Source organism: Pleurodeles waltl, chromosome 12 (assembly GCF_031143425.1).
Source record: "Pleurodeles waltl isolate 20211129_DDA chromosome 12, aPleWal1.hap1.20221129, whole genome shotgun sequence".
Classification (NCBI taxonomy): domain Eukaryota; kingdom Metazoa; phylum Chordata; class Amphibia; order Caudata; family Salamandridae; genus Pleurodeles; species Pleurodeles waltl.
In genome coordinates, this window is record NC_090451.1 from 95819122 (window position 1) to 95835992 (window position 16871).

At 45.8% G+C, this 16871-nt stretch overlaps 1 long non-coding RNA gene across 2 annotated transcripts in view; it reads right to left on the reverse strand.

Moving 5' to 3' along the window:
* The window catches only part of LOC138267851 (uncharacterized), a 184669-nt gene that overhangs the window by 46533 nt on the left and 121265 nt on the right, over positions 1-16871 (reverse strand). The window contains exon 3 of one of the 2 annotated variants that reach the window (XR_011199882.1): positions 5460-6000. The exons of the other annotated variant lie outside the window; for it this stretch is intronic. This is a non-coding gene — a long non-coding RNA (uncharacterized lncRNA). Of the gene's footprint in view, positions 1-5459; positions 6001-16871 lie in introns of those variants that run through there. 2 annotated transcript variants of the gene reach the window in all.

Genomic DNA, 16871 nt, shown 5'->3' on the forward strand with positions numbered 1-16871 from the left:
GCTTACCTTGTAACTTGACTTGTAATGCAAGGCTGCAAAATGACATTTCCTCATCCAAAGAGTACATCTGTGCAACCCTACTTGATCCACACTACAAACAAATTCTTCCCACTTTCATTCTTTTTTCTGAAGGGGATGTTTCAAACTACAAGAAGTGGATTGTTGAGCAAGTCAGTGAAAAAGAAGAATGTCTGGAGCTTAGAGTCTTACTCATCAATTCTGGGGTGCTGCCTTCAACTTCTAGAAAGGGCAGTCTTGTCTTACAGCAGCCAAAACCAGCAACAAGAACACCGTCAACAACAGCATCAGAAAGAATTGGACCAAACCCCTGCATTGGCTTGGTTTCAAATGGGGGATCTCAAGTTCAGTGCACAGGTGAAGGCAAAACAGATCAAGCAAGTTACAGCATCAATGACACTTCAGAGGATTTTCCAGGAGTTTCTGGATGTCCCACTAGGATGTAGATGTATGTGGATCAAAACCTATTGTTTTATTGGTATGGGAAGAAGAGCCAATGGCCAGAGCTCAGCAGGCTGGCAATAAAGGATCTGGCTTGTTCTGTAGCCAGTGTATCTGATGAATATGTGTTCAGTGCAGTTCTTGCAGGCGAGAATGACCAGCCTCTCGCCCTAAAGATTAACCATAATCAAAAGAACCAACATTTTATACCACCTGGAACACCACAGGACAAGTAAGATGATGACTGGTCAGAATCAAGTGTGCTTGCTGGCCAACTTCTGGGTGAACCATCTGAGTTTGAGGACGAACTCTAATTCCCGGACTGGGTATGTCATTGCCACCATAGAACTTTTTAATTATTTCTCATTGAACTTATTCCTTTCTTTCTTTGCACAAAAAACAATGGTTAGTGGAACATTGTTTGTGTTGGATTAATACTGCCCTACTATTTATAATAATGATATATATGGCCTTATTGGGTGTGGACCTGTGTGCAGTGAAGAAACATCCAAATTCCCTTCAGGACTTTTCAGACAATGCCTGCCTCCCTCACATGCCATTGCCTATCTTTTTTATTTTTACATCATCTAGCCAGGCTGCCCCAGAAGATCATTGATTAAAAGACTACCAGTGCAATGCAAAATTCCAATGAGTTGCTACCATCAAAGAGGAGATAACATTTTGCATCAACCACCATGCTTGGATTGGAAGAGGTAACTACTGACTATTGCATTAATGAGTGGTGATATACTGAGTGATTGTAAATGATGATTTATGATGTATGTGGTGGCCGACAGTGAGGGAGGGAGTTCAACAAATTATAAACTTTATTTCGATGATTTGCAATGTTTGGGGGCTGATGAAGGATCATTTTTCCTCAAAGTGATTGGCCTTTCAAACTTAGCGAAATTTACCTGCAGGGTCCACTCATTATTTCTGGTTCCTCAGAGACCAGACCAGTCACTTTAGTTACCAAACACAAGTCTACACAAAATACTCCAATTCTGTTTCTTTATTTGTTCTTCAACAACAGTGCACCACACAAGTCTACCTCGTTCGGCTTGGGATTGGGACAGAGAAACTCAAAATCAGAAGAAGGAGGAAGGGGAATAAAATACTCGGGGCAGGACTACCTCAACAGCTAGAAGGAGAAAGTTCTTAACTTAAAAGATAAACCATGATGATAAGGTAGACTCTAAGGCCTAGTTCTCACTCAGCTCTGTGTACTGGATAGAGGTGCTTTGATTTGGGAAATCCTGCTGAGTGTGTGTTTGCTGCATTTCTGGCTTAAATGTGAAACTCCTCTTTATGTTCTTGCTCTGCCTCTGAGTCTTCTTGGTACACTCCTGACTCCTCATGAAGCTTACTGTGCTTCCTTTTGTCCTTCTCCTTTACCCTATGACACATTTACTGTTTTTCAATATACAGGCCTTCTCCTAGTCCTCTCCTGCATGACCAAAACCTGGTGAAAGCTCAACACTCCAGCTTATCTACCAGACAGGTTCATCCAGGCACCCAAGAGTGACAGACTTTCCAAGAAGCATGGAGATGCACTGCCCAATTTGGCAATACAGTATCATTTTCCTTTTAAAATTCATAATTTTTAGAACTGGGTGGATTAACTTCAATCCTCCATAATGTGAGTCCTTCAAACCCAGGATACATAACATTTAGAGCTATACTATCCTGGGTCTCTCTGGGGCAGAATGACTGTTTGCAATGCATTTAACTGAACTGTGTTATACTTATCCCTTCATTGTTTCCTTCCACAACAGATTGAGGTTGGTGAGCTGATCAGCGTCCCAATGAATATTGCCGTAGTTTCTTTTTTGTGGTGTTTGTCTTTGTCACACCTGCCCCAAATCCCCTTTCACATCCATTCATTGACTCCCTAACCCTCTTCCCCCAGGCTGTGTGATTTATTGAGGTGTGACTTAATTTTCCACCATAAATGGATCACACACTTGCTATGGCAGATGTGGTGAAAGTGACACCAACTCACTGCGATATCTTCTATTACCTGAGCAATATTCTACACCAGCCCCAACAACATCATCATTAAGGCCTTGTGTTGTGTGTTGTGTTTTGCGTAAATGCTTACCCTTGCCCCACCACTCCTGACTCAGAGCCCACTTCTCTTGACTCAAGGATTTAATTTCCTAAGTTCAGTTTTTAAATACTAGTTTCCCATTGTTCAGAAGATGTTGATATACTAGTTTTTATTATCATATTAGGTCTTCTTTGTTATGTGTCAATTCTGGTCTCAGTCTTCCTAAAGTTATGATATAGTATATGAACCACTAACTCTCTGTTTTCTTTCAATCTATTTGACAGTGATGGATAACTCTTTGATTAATCCTGCTGTTGGAGTTCACATAGGTGGGAGTGGCACCTTGTGTCTTCCCCTGCTAGCTCGCTAGCCTGCTACTACCACTATCCCCTTAAGTCAAGATAAGATGCCATCTTGGGAAAACCCTGAAGTAAGAAGAATGAGGTATCAGACCTCGCTTCATCTATTTAGGTAAGAGAAGAACTATGGATTGAAGTGAACTTGTCTAGCTAGGCATTAACTTCTACTGAAGAAGATATTGTTTGTGTATATCTATGTTTTTCTAGGCAACACAGGCAATGAAAATTGTTGGACCTGACAGCCTGAGGGTGGTCACCCCTAACTTTTTGATGGCCTCCCTCTACTTTTTGGACACTGTTTTTGCTGGTTTTAGGACTCTGCGCACTTAACCACTGCTAACCAGTGCTAAAGTGCATATACTCTCTCCCTTAAAACATTGTGACATTGGATCATACCAAACTGACCTATTTAATTTACTTATAAGTCCCTAGTAAAGTGCGCTATAAGTGCCAAGTGCCTGTAGATTAAATGCTACTAGTGGGCCTGCCGCACTGATTGTGCCACCCACTAAAGTAGCCCCTTAACCATGTCTCAGGCCTGCCATTGCAAGGCCTCTGTGTGCAATTTCACTGCCAATTCGACTTGGCATTTAAAAGTACTTGCCAAGCCTAAAACTCCCCTTTTTCTACCTATAAGTCACCCCTAAGGTAGGCCCTAGCTAACCCATAGGGCAGGGAGCTATGTAGACAAAAGGCAGGACATGTACCTATGTAGTTTACATGTCCTGGTAGTGTAAAACTCCTAAATTCATTTTACACTGCTGTGAGGCCTGCTCCTTTCAAAGGCTAACATTAGGGCTACCCTCATATACTGTTTGAGTGGTAGCTTCTGATCTGAAAGGAGTAACAAGGTCATATTTAGTATGGCCAGAATAGTAATGTAAAATCCTCCTGACTGGTGAAGTTGGATTTAATATTACTATTTTAGAAATGCCACTTTTAGAAAGCGAGCATTTCTCTGCACTTAAATCCTTCTGTGCCTTACAATCCACGTCTGGCTAGGTTTAGTTGACAGCTCCCTTGTGCATTCACTCAGACAAACCCCAAACACAGGATGCACAGTCACACTTGCATGCATCTGCATATTGAATGGGTCTTCCTGGGCTGGGAGGGTTGAGGGCCTGACACTTACATGTCAAAGGACAGTAGCCTGCCTTCACACAAAGAACTGCCACACACCCTACTGGGACCTTGGCAGACAGGATGGAACTGAAAGGGGACCTTGTGCACTCCTAAGCCACTCTTTGAAGTCTCCCCAACTTCAAAGGCACATTTGGGTTTTTAAACAGGGCCTCTGCCCCTACCAACTCAGACACTTCCTAGACAAGAGAACCTGAACCAGAACCTGTAACCTGCCAAAAAGAACTGCCTGGCTGCCCAAAGGACTCACCGGACTCTTTTTCTGAGAAGGACTGCTGCCTTGCTGGTACCCTGCTGCCTTGCTCTCTGGCTGTGCTGAGAAGTGCTCTCCAAGGACTTGGATAAAGCTTGCCTCCTGTTCCGTGAAGTCTCAGGACCAAAAAGACTTCATTACTGCAAGAGAACTCCCTGTGCAGCGAAAACCAACGCACAACCTGCAAGAACCGACACACAGCATGCACCGCAGTGAGAAAATCACTGCACGCCAAACCAGAACGCCGCAGCCTGACTTTGGAGAAGATTAATGCAGCACCAGCTTAGGAACTGGAAATTCAACGAATGGCCCACTGGATCGACGCAAAGCTGAGCCAGAACGACGCAGCCCAACTTCCTGAAAGGAATCGACGCAGCACCTTCTGTGCGGTAGAAATTTCCAAGCAACGACAACGGATCGACGCAGCCCCTGTGTCTTTGTCCTGCAAGCGCCGGATTTCAATGCATCGTTTCCGTGGCGTCTGAAAACCCCACAACCCAAAGAGGATTCCAGTCTAAGTGCCGAAAATTGATGCAAAGCCTGCCCCACGTGAAAACTCAACGTCGCATAATCTGTGTACACCAGAAAAATCCACACACACCTCCCCGTTTTCCATGCATCTCATCCTCTGCGGTCCCTTGCGGTGAATTTGAACGCAAACCAGGGTTTTTTTGCTTGCAAGAGACATTTGTTGCTTTTAAAAAGACTAAAGACACTTTATTTCATTTTTACAGTGATATTTCAACATATACTTATTGCATCTTAATCGTTTTGACCTGCATCTTATCAGATAAATATTATATATTTTTCTAAACACTGTGTGGTGTATTTTTGTGGTGTTCTATTGTGTTATTGCATGATTTATTTCACAAATACTTTACACATTGCCTTCTAAGGTAAGCTTGACTGCTCAGTGCCAAGCTACCAGAGGGAGGGCACAGGATAACTTGGATTGTGTTTGACTTACCCTGACTAAAGTGAGGGTCCTTGCTTGGACAAGGGGTTACCTGACTGCCAACCAAAAACCCAATTTCTAACAACAGTCATCCTCTAGTGGTCAATAAAGTTTTATAGGGCAGTAGAGTAAGTGTATAAGTAAATGACATACACTTGTTTTTAGCAGATTTAAAAACAGGCTACACTAAATGACAACAGTGCAGACTAAAACACCCAAATAAACATTTGAAGCATAAATTAAATACAATATCCCCTTTTATTTTCAACAGATAGACAACCCACAGTCCCACCCCTCTCTCCAAACAAATAACCCCATCCCCAAACGTCCACTGAAAGTCCAAAGTGAAATCTGGTCCGACTCCCTCCTCACTTTCTCCACCCTCAACAAGTTCCTCCCACCAAACAATAAAAAATAAATAAAATTACTCAAAAGAGGGCATTGCCTCTTTGGGTCTGGAGCTGGTCCAGGCTCTACTCAATTCTGGCAATCCGGCTCCCCACACGGTCCATCCGCTGCAGGATATGGTGGAGTAATGCCCTGTCAGAGCAGGCGTGGGCAGGTGCCTGACAGATGGTGGCTGTGCCAGTGATGTAATGGCCTTCAGTCTGAGGCTGGTGGACCACTGAACTGGGTCCTGGGTCAGAAGCAGTTAATTCTGCCTATTCATCCTCTAGGACCTCCAGCCTCCGGTATTTGACCTGTATAGTCTCCAGCTTCTGCCACTGTAGATGGGCCACTATCTCCTGCCTGGTGAGTGGCGCTGGTCGACCAGCAGGACTAGCTATATTGAGAAAAACAAAAATAAAATAAAAAATTGTAAACAATCCTCAGAGCAAACACTTCTTTAAAAGACATTAGTGACACAGTAGCAGTTCATTTCTGGTCCCCTGGGGACATTGGAATTTGATGTGGAGAGTCACAGGGCCAACTTTATTTGTTTACCTGCACATGCTTCACATAAAAAGCACTGAATGTCTGGTAGAAAATAATTTAGGCAGAATAACACCAGATTAAAATAAACTGTGATTCGTTTTTTACTTTTAAAGGCTTTTCTAGTAACTAAAAAGACACTTTTAGTGGAATGATAAAAAATAAATTACCTCTATTGTGCACTATGGTGTACAAGTTGTGACAAATTAATGGAGGCATGCTAGCCAGCACTTTGTGTACTATGCCACTGTCTGCAACTGGGGTAGCTGTAGTTGACAATTATCTATCTTTAATTCCAATGGCCCTGCTATTCTCCAATTGCCTTTCACTTAGTTTTTATCCCGACCCCAAAGAGGTAAAATAATAATAAATGAGATACTACATCAAAGACAAAATGCAGATATATTATCTTGTCTGCCGTAAGTAGACAGTGGGAAAAATGATGAAGTGTATTACAGGAAAAGGAACAGGCTTTTTAGAATGTATTTGGCACATTCGTCACAGAGTATCCCTTACGCCAAACTTGAAATCAAATCAGACACTTACTAGTCCCACTTTACTCACTACCCTCGCCCACCACCACAATTTATTTCCAACAAATTCATTCACTGGGCAGTAAGGAAAGAAAACTGGACTTACTCTACTGCAGGTTAAGGCAGAGGGATTAGGCAGGTAGGTAGAGCTTTTGCTATAAAATAGAGGAGTGTCACTGATCAACAATTCATCATGTGCTAAGCTTTGCTCATTTAGTCACTGTGTAGGTGAAAGCCTAAAGGGAAAAATCTGAACAGGCCTAAAATAAATCTGTTATGGGAAACCATGAAATGTATTTTGGAAGCACTTCACACGGCCATAAAATGTGGCACATGCCAAGAATGGATTTTACAATTTTTGTTTGTAAGCTGAGAAGAAAGAACTTAGGAAAAGATAAAGGAGTGAAGTACTGACAGGTGACTGAGTGGGTGAAGTGAAACACACCTTATGTATGTGGTTTGCAATGTATTGAAAACTGTGTAAATGCCACATTAACTGAAGGAGACGCATGTTGCACATCCAACAATGCAGAAATAAACCATACTGCACTTCTTCAGTCATGGGTGGCAAAATGACATGGGCAGGGAGGGGGAAATTAAAATACCCCCACCTCCCACTCTGAACCATAGCTTTGATAACCATAAAAAAGAGTAAGCAAAGTACGTGAACAGCAAGCCCCTCTTCAGAAGAGCTCCTTTGTTTATTTATCCAAGCAAATATTCAATCATCCTTTCATTCTTCCTACTATATTCACCCATAGCCACCATGTTTTAAGATTTACTTTCTCTCATCCAGTCTTTAACCAAAACTTCAATCCATTATCCATCCATTAAGTGTCCACCCTTTCTTTCAATCATACTTTCACCCATCTATCCACTTACCCAATACTCACATATGCATCCTTTCACACACCCATGCATCCTTTCCTTTCACTCATTTTGTCCATCCTTTCTTTTAACCTTCTGCTCTTTTCCGTTTCCACCAAACCAAAATTGTTTAGCGTACATTATGTTAGCTTTTGCTGAGTTGCAGATAGAAGAGGCCATAATTCAACCACAGGTCACAACAACGCCCTTGTAGCTAGTAACTATAATAGTAATTTGTCAATAAGCCAGCAATGTGACTTACCACCACCCGTCCCTGCCACCGCTTCTCCCCCTCCAACTGACTCTCCTCCTGAGGCGGCACTTGAGCCGCCGCCAATAGTGGTCGGTGTGGCATAGAGAAAAATATTATACATTTTTTAGATGCCAGATACGCCTCCCCTTAGTTTTTAAAATAAAAATATACACTGCTACAATTTTGTTAGCACTGGAGTATCATCTCTCAAAAATATCACCCAGGGCATTTTATTGGTTCACATTGTTAGAAAAGCCAGGTAGTTAAGCCAACCAAAAACATTTTGTAATGAAGGGGCAGAGCTATAGCCTATGATGACGATGATGGCTTGGAATCATTGAAGCGCAATGAAGGGATAGAATAATAATGGTTAATGAAAAACAGAAAAAAAAGATAATGCAGGAATGGGAGGAATTAAACAAAAATTGGATAGGGGAGTTGGAAAAAAGGAGACAGTTTTAAAAAACAAATAAGGCTAAATTAAAAGTAGTATAATAGTGGGCAGAGGTAAAAGTTTGGGAAACAATAAATAATAGGAATTACTGGAATGAGCTGAGCCCTCAGCAGTGGAGCTGGTGGTGGGAACCTCTCCTCCCCAGCTGTTCCCGGACCCACCTCGGCGCTGCCCCTCTTCATGCGCTAGGGTGCTGATGTAATAAAGAAGATGAGAAAAATAGATTAGTGGTACAGTAACTTTCTACAAAATTATCATATAAGACAAATGCAGTAACATTGTACTTATGTAAATCAGATCACCCATGGTACTAGTGTCGACTATTGTTAAGTTGGCTATGCTAATTCTAAAATCCCTATTCCAAATTTCCTTAACAAAAACTACATTTGGAACTAATGCATTGGAATGAATGATCTTTGATTCTATTCTCATTTCTGAACCCACTTGATGGACCAACTCAGTCTCCCTTTTTTGCAATGCATAGATTGATACTAGTAGCACTAAACATCACTGTGAAATTGTTTGGAATTGTATGAGCTACATAAATAAAAGTCACTGAGAACACTAACTTACTGATGTTACTAATTTACTATGGTGGCAGGAGGACAGAGGAGTCTGCATTGCAATGGCTTCTTAAATAATTAGCCAAAGTCAGCACAGACAAGTACGATTAGGTAGCACTGAGCACCTGCCTAGCACAAAGGGGATCACATAATAATATTTTTTACGTAATCTTAATGTAATCACCTCTGAGTGTAAGCAGCATGCTCATCGGAAAAAAAGTTAGCATTGTAGAACACAAACACAACAAATAATATAATTAATACTCACCGAGCCCCAGATTCTCAACGCCTAGCAGGTCAAACAGACCCTGCTCCCAGTCGAGGATATGCACCCAACGATGCATCAGCTGCTGGGTGGTGCGCTGGACCTGGCTGGGGTGCCGCACACACCTGCACACCCTCCCCCAATGCAGCTGACCGTCCTGCAGGGGGTACCCACTGCCAGGCCCTCTGCCTGCTTCCATCATGGAGGGGAGGTGGCACTGCATAAAAAAAAACCAGTGGTGCCACCTTCACCTCACAAAAGGTTGCCCATGACTGCATCTCTTGGTGGCGCTACCACCCACAAGATAGGCGGCTGCTGCTGTTGGCTGCTCGGGGGGGCTGAGGCCGTCGCTCCCCTGCTGGCCACCCTGCTCTGCCATGGCACTGGATGGGGTAAAGAAAGCAAAAAGAAACAGGAGAAGGAAAGAAGGAAGGAATAAGGAAGTAAAGGGAAAAATAAGCAAAAATACATAAAGTCACAAAAACACACAAACAATGAAAAAACATAAAATAAACAGACACAAAAACACACACTAAAACAATAAATAAAAATGAGGGGTAGATTAATGAGGAGGGAGGAGGAATTAAAATGTATAAAAAGATTAAACAGGTCCAGCACCATGAATAGAGTAGGAAAAACAAAATGGCCAATAAAAATGAGGGGTAGATTAATGAGGAGGGAGGAGGATTGAAAAGATATAAAAGGATTAAACAGGCTCAGCACCATGAACAGAGTAGGAAAAACAAGATGGCCGCGCCCATGCGAACTGTGTGGTGCAGTTTACGCACAATTTTGAATGTGAGAATGTACTTTACATTGCATTTGATATAAAAAGCAACGTGAACGGGTACAATGGGGAATCTCCACTAGCCCCGGAACTCCGCGTAGCACGACAAGCTTTTTCAAACCACTCCACGGAGTTCTGCGTAGCGGGACTCCATGAACTCCATCCAGGCCGACTCTATTGGTGACCTGCATGAGCTTGCTGAATGGCCAGCAGAAGGAGGATATATCAGGGAGGAGTTCTGTAAGGAAAAGAGGGAGAACCCAACCCTGGAGGGCATGAGGCAACAAGCTGAATCCCAGGCAGCTAGTGATACCTCTGGAGATCACCGCATATATTGGGAGAATGACCTCCTGTATAGTGAGCCTAAGGCACCTGTGCATGTTGCAACAAGGGAATTTGTTGTACCACAATGCTATAGGGCCTTCCTACTGTTGCTGGCAGAACATCTGGGACAGAACAGGACATTTGACAGGCTTGCTCCCCACTTTTACTGGCCTCGAATGAAGAATTCCTCACTGATCTGATCAGTGAACTGCTCTGCCACCTCATAGCTCCACCGGCAAGTGAAGCCCTTCTGTCCCCAAACTCTGACCTCTGTCAGAAGTTTGAGGCCCTACTCCACCTGCAGGCTTCTCCATGCACCTCATGCCTGGTTTCTAGTGGGAGAGCTCTGCTCTTCTACTAGGCCGCCCTCTGCCTCTTTTCTCTTTTTTCCTCTTTTTCCTCTTTTTCCTCTATTTATTCTTTGTTTGCTGTTCCTTTTTTGCCTTTCCTTTTTTACGGTTTCTGTGCTTTTTCCCTCTCTTCCTCATTTCTTTCCCCTCACTCCACTCTCTTGCTCTTCAGTCTCACTCTCCCCCATCTCTCTCCCCACCGCTGCTGCCCTGCGGCCCCACCCCCTCCTCTCTCTCGAGCTCTATCCCCGCTGCTTCTCCCCGCCCCCTTTTTTTGCGCCATTTCCCCCTCCCGCCTCCCAGCTGTCCTCTCCTCCCCCTCCCTACTTACTGGCGGCTGCTGCACGGCAGGACGAGCAAGCTCACTGACCTGATCAGTGAACTGCTCTGCCACCTCGTAGGTCCACCGGCAAGTGAAGCCCTTCTGTCCCCCGAACTCTGACCACTGTCAGAAGTTCGAGGCCCTTCTCCACCCATAGACTTCTGCCTACATCTCATCCCTGGTGTCTAGTGGGAGAGCTCTGCTCTTCTACTAGGTTGCCCTCTGCCTCTTTTCTCTTTTTTCCTCTTTTTTGTTCTTTGTGTGCTGTGACTTTTTTGCCTTTCCTTTTTTGCGCTTTCTGCTCTTTTTACCTCTCTTCCTCATTTCTTTCCCCTCACTCAGCTCTCTCTCTCTTCACTCTCACTCTCCCCCTCTCACTCCCTGCCGCTCCTACCCCTGTGACCACCTCAGGCTCGGACATCGCCATCGCCATCCCCCAGGGATACAAGTTTGCCCGGACAGACTGCCCCAGCCGCTCTGGGGGGTGGGGGAATCACAACGTCCACAGGTCCAACCTCCACCTGAGCACACACTCCGAAGTCTCCGAAGAATCTGCAAACCTGATGGAACACCTCCACTGCAAGCTACACACCAGCCCAACATCCACCATTAGGGGAACCATCATCTACCACCCCCTCAGACCTCGCACACTATTCACCGACTCCATCACAGACTGCATCTCCGCAAATGCCATCACAGCCCCCAACTACACCCTTCTATGAGACCTCACCTTCCACCTCGAGAATCTACAAGACCCCCAACACCACATCCCTCCTAGACAACCTCCACAACATAGGACTCGGGCAGAATGTGACAGAGCCAACATACTCAGCAGGACACACCCTCGAACCCATCTTCACTACAGGACCCTCCGCTACCTTCAGCCACACCACAGAACTCCCATGGACAGATCACCGATGCATCCAATTCACCTTAAACACACGGTTCATCACCAGACCCCAACTCCAACCATCACATAGAAACTGGACAAGATGATCAGCTCACCACCCACCTCGCCACCACCGCCCCTACCATCGCACACAACGATGACCCAAACACCGCAGCACGCACCTTCCACAAATGGATCACCGACTGCACCAACACCATAGCCCCCCTCAAAAAGAACAACAACACCCATGCAAAGAGAGGCAGCTGGTTCACCTCTGAACTCCGAGAATCGAGGCGTATCTGTCCCCGCCTCGAGAAAATCTGGAGAAACACCAAATCCCCAGAAGCCCACAGCAACTTCAAAGCCACCACCACTGCACACCACCAGCTCATCAGAAACACCAGAAAGAACGCTATACAAGACAAAATCTCCTCACAAGCACACAACAACAAGGAACTCTTCAGCATCATCAAGGAGTTTGCCCAACCCAACAGTGAAACAACAGACATCCCACCCTCACAGGACCTCTGTGACAGACTCAACACCTACTTCCACCACAAAATCAAGACCATCTATGACAGTTTCAACAAGGACAACCTATGCGCAGAACCCCTTCTACCAAACTCTGACACCACAAAACCAACAATCTCCACCTGGACACCCCTCTCCACCAAAGTTGCGCTGAATACAATGAAGTCCATACACCCTGGGGCCCCCACGGACCCATGTCCCCATCACATCTTAAACAGAGCTGCAGACACCATCGTCCCCAAGCTCTGCCTCACCATCAACTGCTCACTAGCTGGCGCCATGTTCCCAGATGACTGGAAACACGCTGAGATCAACCCCCTCCTCAAGAAACCCTCAGCAGACCCCACTGACCTCACAAACTACAGGCCCATCTTCCTACTTCCAAACCCTGTGAAAGTCATTGAAAAAGCAGTCAACAGCCAACTCACCACATTTATAGAAGAACACAACATCCTCAACATCTCCCAATCCGGATTCAGGTCAAACCACAGCACTGAAACAGCCCTCATGGCCGCAACAGACGACATCTGCTCCCTACTGGACAAGGGAGAGGCGGCTGCACTCATTTTATTAGACCTCTCGGTGGCTTTCGACACAGTCTCCCATCACACCATGATAAGAAGACTCCACGAAGCCGGCATCAGAGACAAGACCCTCTTCTGGATCCAATCCTTCCTCTCCGGCAGAACGCAAAGAGTGAGACGCCCCCTTCCTCGCAGATCCCACACCCACCACCTGCAAAGTGCCCCAGGGATCCTCCCTGAGCCCCACGCTGTTCAACATCTACATGGCCCCGCTAGCAACCCCCGTCAGAAGCTACGGAATAAACATAATCATCTCCTACTCCAACGACACCCAACTTATCCTCTTCCTCTCCAACAAACCCAACAAGGCCAGACAGAACTTCCATGAAGGCATGAAAGCAGTCTCAAACTGGATGAGAAACAACTGCCTTCAACTCAACACAAACAAGACAGAAGTACTCATCAGGGCCTTCAACCCAATGCATGAAGCGACTCCTGGTGGCCACCCACCCTCGGAAACCCGCCCATCCCCACCAGCCAAGCCTGCAACCTCAGAATCATCCTGGACCCCGACCTCAGCATGAACCATCAAATCAACTCAGTCACCTCCACCTGCTTCCGTAACCTCTGTCTCCTACGCAAGACTTTCAAATGGATCTCGCTAGAACAGAGAAAGACCGTCACACACGGCCTCATCACCAGCAGACTAGACTACGGGAACGCTCTCTACGCCCGAATCAACAAAAAACTCACCCACAAATTGCAAAACATCCAGAACGCAGCTGCCAGACTGGTCCTCGACCTACCCCGACACTGCCAAATCTTGCAACACCTACGTAGACTGCATTTGCTCCCCACAGAGAAAAGAATCACTTTCAAGATCCTCCACCATGCACACAAAGCCCTCCAGAACATCGGACCAGCCTACCTGAACGAGTGACCAAACTTCCACGTACCCCACAGGGCCCTACGCTCAGCCCAGCTCTCTCTCGCAGAAGTACCCCACATCAGTAAAACCAGAACAGGAGGACGACCCTTCTCCTACCTCGCAGCCACTGCCTGGAACGCCCTACCCATCCACATCAGACAAACCATCTCCCTCACCAGCTTCACGAAGGGACTGAAGACATTGCTCTTTTAAACCACCTCACCGTTCCACGCTACACTCCCCACCAGTGCCTTGAGACCCTAACAGGTGAGTAGCTGCACTTTACAAGTAAAGGTTGATTGATTGATAGATTGGTGCAATCTGGAGGACTTACTTAACATGCTGGGCCAGTGGGAACACAGGGAAAATGCTGAAAGCTCCCCTGAATCCCTTACTTGTTATTGGCACCCCTTTGAAAAGATGGACATTGATATTGTCAATAGCCGCAGGCAACAGGTTTATCCTGGTCTTGGTGAACTATGCTCCTAAATACCCAGAGGCCATACCTCCAATTACTGCTACGGCCCCTGGGCTGATTCTACCCCAAAGAAGCAGTATATGACAGGGGCACCAACTTCATGTCTGCGTATGTGAGGTTAATGTGGGAAAGAGTCTGGAGTTACTATACATTACCATCCACAAATAAATGGGCGTGTTGAAAGATTCTGCAAGACCGTGTAGGGCTTTATTATGATCCTAACTGAGCTTGTGAGACATAAGTGTGACATCCTCCTACCATGCCTGTTCTTTGTATACAGGGAGGTTCCACAGAAGGGGGTTGGCCTTTGCCCCTATGAACCAGTTAGGGGACCTCTCAGTCTGGTTAAGGGGGGTTGGAAGCAAGCTCCCAAGAAACCCCCCAGGAGGTGGTTAGCTACATGCTAGCCATCAGAAACCAGATGGCCAAGTTCTGTAAGTAGGCTCCTAAGAACTTGGAAGCTAGCCAGGAGGCTATGAAGGAGTGGTAAGACCAGACAGTTACCCCTGTGGAATTCCAGCCTGGGCAGAAAGTGTGGGTGATTGAGCCTACAGAGCCGTGGCCCTCCCAGACCATTGGACTGGGCCTTATGAGATAGTTCAGAGTAAGGGGGCGGCCACCTTCCTGGTAGACCTCAAGACCCCCAAACACCCCTTAGGGATCCTCCATATCAACCATCTCAAGACACAATATGAGAGGTCAGAGTTCACATGCTGTTGGTGACTGATGATGGGGAGGAAGAGGAGAGTCAACCTCTCCCTGGCTTCCTATCATCAAACAAGAAAGATGAGTCAGTGTAGGGTGTCAACCTCTCCCTTATGCCTACCCCAGAACAGCTGAGGGCCAATTATTGAAACAGTTTGCGTCTGTATTTTCACTCATTCATGGTCTTACCCATCTGTGTGCCCATGACATGATACAGGAGACACCCCCATCAAAAACAAAATCTACATACTGTCTGATAAAGAGAGGGCTAGCATCAAAGAGGCAGTCTGTAAGATGTTGGAGCTTGGAGTGATTGATCACTCCAGTTGCCCCTGGTCCAGCTCACTAGTGCTGGTACCCAAAGCTGGCCCATTGTGCGCCACACGAGAAATCTGGTTCTGCATGGACTACAAGGGGCTAAACTCCTTGATAGGTTAGGGACTGCCAAGTTCCTGAGTACCTTTGAGTTAACTTCAGGGTACTGTCAGATTACCCTAACTGAAGGGGATAAAGAGAGGTCAGCCTTGTCCACACCTAAGGGCCACTTTCAGTTTAAGGCGATGCCCTTTGGTCTGACAAATGCCTCAGTCACCTTCCAGAGTCTGGTGAACCAGGTCCTGGCAGATATAGATGCCATCCGTGCTACTTACTTGGATGACATATCTGTCTTCAGTGGCATCCGGAAAGACTACCTCTTACCTGCAGGAAAAGCCTCATGCACTACAAAACCCAGGTCTATCAGGGCCAGTAAGTTCCAGATGGGGAAGGGGTCAGTGGTCTACTTGGGACACCATGTGGCTGGGGGGATGTTGCATCCCCTGCAGGCCAAGTTAGAGACCATTCTATCTTGGAATCGCCCAAAAACTCAAACTGAGGTGAGGGTCTTCATGTGCCTCACAGGATAGTACAGGTTTGTCAAGGAGTATGGCACTATTGGTGCCTCCTTGATGGAGCTGACTTTCAAGAAGCAAACAAGGAAGGTGATTTGGACAGAGGCTTGCCAGAAAGCTTTTGACTCCCTCAAACAGGCCATGTGCACAGCCCCTGTGCTCAAGGCCCCTGACTTTTCTAAAGAATTTATAGTGCAGACAGATGCCTCAGAGCATGGTATAGGGGCAATCTTATCACAGACCAATGACGAGGGCCTAGACCAAACTCCAGCTTTCAACTCTAAGAGGTTACTTTCCAGGGGGAAGCAGAGGTGGAGTGCTATTAAGGAAGAAACCTTTTTTGTGCTCTGGGCACTGTAGAAGTTAAGACCATACCTGTTTGGGACTCACTTCCGGGTTCAGACAGATCACTGGCCCCTCAAATGAAAAGTAAGAACTCAAATGTGTTGAGGTGTCCATCTCCAAACAAGCGAATGGTCTTTACAGTGGAACGTGGACCTGGGTCAGTGGTGATGGTCTCTCCAGGTTCCTCTGCCTTCGTAATGAGAACTCCCAGGAGATTGTGTTGGGTAGTTCTCCCCACTTTCAGCTGGGGGGACAAGTGTAAGACCCTGTCAGCCCTAGGATGGTCTTCCCACAAAACCTTTTGCCTACTTACCTCCAATTTTTGCTTGATTTAATTTTATTTCCCTTATGACTCTGTGCACTTTTGTACTGCTAACAAGAGCTAAAGTGCTTTTGCTCACTCCCCTAAACATGGCTTGATTGGCATGTACTTAATTAGCATTTATAATTTACTTGTAAGTCCTTTGTAGAGTGGAATACCATATGTTCACGGCCTGTTAAGGAAATGTTACTAGTGGGCCTGCAGCACTTATTGTGCCACCCCTCAATGTAGCCCTCCAAAATATGTCCCAGGCCTGCCATTGCAACCTGAATGCAGTGTCACACTACTATGTAGACCTGCCATTTAAATCCCCTTGCCAAGTCTTAAACTCTATTTTTTATTACATATAAGTCACCCCTAAGGTAGGCCCTTGGCAGCCCATAGGGCAGGGT